The sequence below is a fragment of the Merops nubicus genome, unplaced genomic scaffold (assembly GCF_000691845.1).
Source record: "Merops nubicus isolate BGI_N331 unplaced genomic scaffold, ASM69184v1 scaffold3162, whole genome shotgun sequence".
In the NCBI taxonomy this organism is placed as follows: domain Eukaryota; kingdom Metazoa; phylum Chordata; class Aves; order Coraciiformes; family Meropidae; genus Merops; species Merops nubicus.
In genome coordinates, this window is record NW_008594085.1 from 1 (window position 1) to 6,863 (window position 6,863).

The following is a 6,863-nucleotide window of genomic DNA, read 5'->3' on the forward strand; positions in this document are numbered from 1 at the left end:
AGCCGCGTCCCGAGGCCGAGACGCAGCCCTCGCCAGCCCCAGCCCCGCCAGCACCGTCCCAGAGCCCCAAGCAGGAGGAGAAAAGCCAGGTGTGATGGGCCGGCGGCCGCACGCTTCCCCGCTGCTCTGGCCGGGCGTGGTGCCCCTCGGAAGGGGAGAGAAGTGGGCAGATGGGGGTGCCCGCGAGTTGGGCCGCAGCTCCGGGGTCACGGTGCTGACCCTTGGCTCGTGATAGCTGTAGGGCCGTGGTAGCAGCCGGGGGGGTGTGGAGCCACACGGGTGTCCAGCGGGCCACCGTGGGAGGCGCGGGCGTTGCTGCAGAAAAAAGCAGAGTCTTGGCAAATAGTTGTCTGTAGCATTTATTTCTCTGGCCACCAGAAATGAGGAAACCCATTCATTCCCTTCGCTGGTATAGAACTGCTTTTTCCCTAAGTCAGTAGAGGAAAGGTATTTCGTTTCATTTTTTTTTGCTCTGTGTTGTCTTTAAAAATTTAACTTTCTCAGCAATACAGTTATCTGTGCGTAAGACAAGGAGTACAGGCTCTCTCTCCTGTTACTAGGGGAGCATGTGGTAGGTGCAGGCTGTGTGGGAAGCCAGAAAAGTTGATGTGAATAGAGATAAACTTCACAACCAGTGGCCACAGCTTGCAAATTCACTGTGGCTGAGGGATGTAACCCGGTTTGGGAGTCCACAAGTTCTGGCCTATTTTGTGGGAAGAACAGGGTGGGTGTGATGAGGGGCAGTGGGGAGTGGTTTGTGTATGTTAGCGTTCTGCTGTCGGTGGAGGCGCTGAGCGTCACTGGGTTGGTGTGAGCCCTGAGGTGTGCAGGCAGATCTCCCCTTTCCACGACCAGTGCTGTGTCTGCCAGCTCCACAGCCACAGGGAGCGGGCTGCCTGCCTGTGCTAGGGGTTGTGCTGCTTCTCTGAGGCTGGTGGCTGTACTCTGTCAAATCCTCAGCACAGAAAATGCTGAACGCCGAGTTTGATGCCGGCTGAATTATGGTAGGGAGACTCTATTGTGTTGGCTGTATTTATTTCTAAAGAATTTTTTTAGGACCTTTGCGTTCCTGAAGGGTTTCTGCTAGCTCATCAGATGTTGTACTTCCTGGGGATTGCTGGCTCAGAAGAGTGCCTAAATTATTCAACTCTGTTAGCGTGAGCTGGAAAGGGAACTTTTCAGGGCATCTGGACATGTTTGTTGTGTCATGCCTAGTCCTGACTTTGGTACCTGTGAAAAGTGACTTCCGTGCAACACAGAATGGGAAAAACACCAAGCAGTAGTCTATAGATAAACAGGTCACAGTGCTGGCCTTGTGACCTTGGTGTCTTCTGTGGTTAATGTTTTAGATTTATGCAACTTTCTTTTATCTCTGTTTAGATTTCTCCATGCTCGAGAACAGCTCAGTTCTTGTTTTGCTGCAGATCTTATGCGAGCACCAGATGGGAATGACTTGTAGCTTTCATCTCATCCGAGACTGGATCTACAGCTTGTCATGTTAACCAGACTAGTAATTTCTTCCACAGCAGCCAGTCTGTCGGTGCAGAGCTTGGCACCATGGCCCACTGAGGCACCAGAGGTCTCGATCCTGTTTGGTTTTGTGGAAATTTCCCGGTTGATTTTTAACAGTGGCATTGATTATTTTCTTTTTTTTCCCCTCTTCAGAAATTGTGCAATGAAAACTCAAAAATGTTTCTTTTAACTAAATAACTTGCAAAATACCAAAATTTTAATGTAGTGCTTTAGCAGCACAATGAAAAGCAAAAGTAAAAGTTGTGCAATCGTTTGGTGTGGGTTCAACTGCCTTTCTGTTATTAGAGCAGTTTTTAATTGGTAGCAAGTGGTCTCTTAGAACTGTTTAAAAGAGAACATCCTCAAGTGAATGGTTTCAGCAGCTGTGAAGTGTAGGTGAGGCCTAGGATAAAGCCTGAGTTTATCATTGGTGAGACAGCAGCAAGGAAACGTTGCTCTCTTGGAGGTGAACTATGGGTTTTTGCCTCACCTCCTCAGGTCTTTGCAAGCTCTAATGATGTGTAAAACTACTTCAAAGAAAAACAAAAAGTGACTTCATATTTGAGCAGAAGAATCAAGAGAATTCAAATGAGAGAGAACAGCCGCTTATGGCTTTGGCCAGTACCTCAGCTTTTCCACATTGACACTCAAGAGGAAGAGGAGGTGTTTACAAAGACCTTGTCTTTCCGATTGTTTGAACTGATCTTGTTTTCATAATTTCAAGGGATAGCATTGGGCAGCCTGAATGTATTTAATTTCCTCTTTCAGCTGAAGGTTTCTTAAATTTCAACTTGATGTAGTGCCAGTATCTGTGGTTCTGCAGAAGGCTAACCAGTAAAAACGAAGTCAAGTAGAACAAAGTGTGGCATTTGTAACTGGCTGTCCCTTGTAAGGCCCCGATGAGGAGTTATAACTTTGCTTGATACAGAACAAATTGAGGAAACCCTGGTTCTAGTTTGAGTGCAATAATGGGTGCATATGTAGGATCATTCAGATTCGTTCCTACAAATTTAAGTCTGTATAACTTCAGACAATTCTGCCTTTTTTTTTTTTCCAGACTCCATGAAAACAGAAGGCCAGTTGGAATGGCAGTCAGCCTAAGTGGGTGAGTTTATTTATAAAACTGACTAACTTTGAATCTTAAATATTTGCAGATTTGTTAAATACAGAATTTCTTATTGGTGCCAACAGCCTGACTCCGTTGGTGTTTAAGTGGAGCTCTGGTATTCTAGTGCATTCTTTTACCTCTGCTTCTGTTGCGTTGCAAGCTGTGCTAGAGAAGACGTAGGAAATTCATTTTACCCAATCAGCAATTGTAACAATGGACTACAAACCTGCAGAGCAAGCCAGTTTGCTGGAAAACAGGAATTCCTGCAGCGCAGCACTTGCCACAGACTATCCAAAGAGGGCAAAGATTCAGGAAGGTGAATAAATTGAACATTGGTTGAATGAGGTCAGGAACAGTCTCCTGGAGGAGAACCCTGCCCTAAAATACTACTTTGAAAGTACAAACCATTTTAATGTGCAGATTAACCATTCTTATTTGAGCAAACTTGCGTGCAATCCTGGATCTTTGCAGATCACCACTGGACACTTCAAAAACCTGTGTACTATATTTGTTTTCAATACAATAAATCACAACTTGTCTTGTTACAGCTGTTACTTTTACCATTTCATTGAGAATATCTGCAACATAAATGTGTGTTTGACTTGAAACAGTATCATACATCTGGTATAATAACTCAGGTTGTCAACAGAATTACTCTGTGAGGCTCAATATCGCCTCTCCATTCTTTTTTGACAAATACATTAACCATTGCTGTCATTGCCAGAAATCAGTTGTCGCCCCATTACGCATCACAAAATTCTTGATCGAATATAGTAATTGACCTAAATTATTATTCTGGTATTATCCTTGTAGAATACTGAAGATCCTGAGCATCAGACTAGACCTTTGTAGTCTGGTGTTCATGAAAACCATATTCATTGGTTCACGGTTTAATCATCCTACATTTCAGTATTTTGTTTTCTTTTCCTTTTCCCTTGCATACTAGGGAGTATGATCAAGGTAATACTGTGATCCAGTAAGGCGCATGATGGTAAGGGTATGCCTTTAGTTTCAGGAAAAAGCTGCCATTATCTGCTCTCCTTTACCTTTCTTGATAGTTTCAATAATATGCATAACATGAAGTGTTTGTAAATTGATACTAAACTGTTCGTGACTTCACCTAAATAAATTTTTATATATAAATGCTGTTCTTGTTCTCCCTTGTTCTTATATTGCCACTTCCTCTTTTGTAATAGCTTTTTTCATCACCTGACCTCTTAGAAAATTTCTGGTTGTCAGTTATTAAAGCAGAAATGAATCTGAACTATCAACAGAAAACAGATCAGTCTTTGAAGTTTGCTTTCAGTATTTGGCATAAAGACTTGATCATGTTGTAACTGTAGTTGTCATAGCTTACTCATCTTTTCCAGTTGTTGAGACAGTGACAGGTATCTGGCCTTGATCTGTCTGAAAATGAAATAGCTGCCGTACGAAAATAGAAGTGTTTTAATAGCCCTGAAACTGGGACTCGGGTCCACTTTTCAATATATGCATTCAATACAGTAGAATATAGAGCACTTTTATAGATGGAATTACAAGTTATAAAAATAACTTTCCGTTTTCAGAAGCTGCTGAAGCGCAATGATCAGATCAGTCATGCCATTTTTCCCTTGCCCTGTTTTGTAAGAAATCAGAACTTTGTCATTCACTGGTCCACGATGGGTTTCTTCACCATCATTGCTACACATGAACCACTGCAGGAATGGCTCTGATAGTGGCAGGATTTGAGGGGGGGAGGGTGGTGGATGTGGAGCAAGGAAGGCTGAGCAGACATTGGTCTCCTCAGTCCCACTGATGAATTGCACAGGTGTGGGTCTTAACCTACTGACTCAGAGGAGCAAAGCAGCAACAGTTTTGTTTTTCTTGTCCCATTTGGGAGCAGCATACCCAGCTGGAGTCTGAAGCACTTCCTAATGTTCTTCACTGAGTTGTTCTGCTAAGAATTTGTTGGGTTTGTTCGCTACTCTCTCCAGCCTTCATACAGTCTGGTGCCCTTCCTGGCACTCTGTCATCTCCCAGTTTCCTGGTTGCTACTGGTGCTGGGTTGGACCACCCTGTCTTCTGTGTCTGCTGCAGACAATTGCCAGGGCTCTGCCTTGCTTTCCAGTGTCAGTGGCTGCTTTCAAATTGCTGCCTGCTTTCATAAAGAAACTTGCCTTTCAGATTATTAGCAGTGGTGTTTTTACACACGCACCCCCATCTTTTGGAACTTGGCCTTCCTCACTGTCTTTGAGGCACACAGCAATTTCACTGTGGTACTTGTGCATCCTTGCTTGGGGTTTATCATAGAAGGTGTTGTTTCCCCCTCATTGCTGTGCCGTAAGATTCTGCATGAAATTTCCTTGTCCATTAGTTTCTCATTCAATGGGCTTCTTCACATTCCAACAGTTAGTTACTCTGGGTTTGCATGTTGTTGACACCAGGTGAGTCTTTGCTTTACAGCTCTTGATGTCTTGTCCTTGTTGGGTCAGTGTGCTGGCAGTGTTCAAAAGGGTGGTGCAGAACTGTGTATCTTCTGTTCATCTCCTATTTATGAGATTTCTTTCAGCGATTATAAGCTAAACTTGCTGTCATTTACATGGTATGGCAGGCAGCACGGAGGTGCTGAAGATGTCTGCTGTCTGAAAGGAGACATAGAGGACAAGCCTTAACCCTTTAACTAAGTGGTGTGTGAAGATGGAGCATAGAGTTGGTGAGAGGCTTTGTGTTGAATCATGATTCTGTTACTCTTTCAGTAATGATCTGCAGTGGACATCAGTGATACACAGGAATTATTTTTTTTAATACTACTTCTGTAAGCCCTATTACTTAGCGTGGGGGGGGGGATACCACCTTTTCGTTGCTGCAATTTCTTATGATTTTTCTAAAAAAATGTTGAGCATTTTTACAAAGTTGCATCAAAACTTTTCACCAAGATTGATGGAATTTCCAGTTGGTAGGATTAGTACCTTATGGAAAAAATAGTTTTGTCAGTTGAAATAAGTAGCATGTAATTTTGGTGAGTAATTTCAGATAAGTTTACTTTTACGGATTTCTAGCAAGACAGGACTTTTTTTTTTTTTTCTTTTCCCCCACAGATGTGCTTTTTCATGTGCCAGATTGATATGCATTCTTATTGTGAAGAACAAATTAAAACCAGCATAATGCGATTCTGACAGCACAAAATGTGTTGCAACTTAGGGATGAGACTAAAATACCTAAGTTTTTGAGCAAGCTGACATGGCTGGGGAGTGTAGAGTTGAACTTCAGCAAAAGCAGAGTCAAACACATAGGTTTTCTGACTTCCACCTGTGTGCAGCAGTTAGGTTTGAGGTATTTGGAGCATCTGAGAAAAATGAGACTATGTTACTACTCTTTTAGCCTTACTAGTATAATGATGTGTCTTTAAGGGTAAGATGACAGCAGAGTATTTTGCTTGTGGTGTAGTCTGTCACATGAACATTTGGGCAAAATTAGCAATTCTGAGCTCTGATGAGATCTTGTCAGTTATTCAATACGTCTTCCAATTTAAGGGCAAACTTGTTTTCTCATCTTCCTCTTTCTCCTATCATCTCAACTTGAGAAGATCTTTCTCTCAACAACTAAAGAAGATTTTTCTTCTTTATAAAAATCTGGTGAACACAGCAAGTATGTCCCAAGGACCAGCCATGGGATCAGACAGTGTCTAACCAGACTGTCTGCATGTACGGACCCTTTCACCCCCGCGTAGGTAGTTGTGCCAAGCTGTTGTGTTCTAGCACGAAGAAATGCAGTATGTGTGTAAGTGTGGCTGGATGGAGTGCACGTGGGAGACTTCCCAAGTGCCTGCAAGGCTCCTCTGTTTTTGAGAAGCCAGTGGTGCTGGCAGCAGGTCTTTCTATCTGCTCCTGTGGTGAAATCAAATCCAAAAGTCCAGAGACCTGTAACCATTGATGAGAGGGATGTGAGTTAGTGCTAACAACCTAGATGTTTGTGGAAGTGTTGCCTAGTGAACTTACCAAACTCTTCAGGTCATATGCTTAACAGGGGCTGCAACAATTAGTAATATCTGTGGGAGTGCTTCTGGCACTTCTTTCTACAAAGAGTTTATGTTCCTGAAAACTCAGCTGGAGAAATTATAAAGCTAGACCTTACTTTCTCCCTCTTGTTTTGGCACTCATGTTTGACTTTTACCCTATCACAAAGTTCAGTGTTGCATTAGTCCAGCCTAATACAGCATAAAATTTTTATCCATATAATTTTCTGGGTTCAGCACTCTTTTTTT

At 42.8% G+C, this 6,863-nt stretch overlaps 1 long non-coding RNA gene across 1 annotated transcript; it reads left to right on the plus strand.

Moving 5' to 3' along the window:
- Positions 1-56: 56 nt before the first annotated feature.
- On the plus strand, positions 57-3,134 carry LOC103768474. The gene is made up of 3 exons (XR_608135.1): positions 57-89; positions 2,570-2,617; positions 2,704-3,134. It is a non-coding gene; the product is annotated as an uncharacterized LOC103768474 (long non-coding RNA).
- The last annotated feature ends 3,729 nt before the right edge of the window (positions 3,135-6,863 follow it).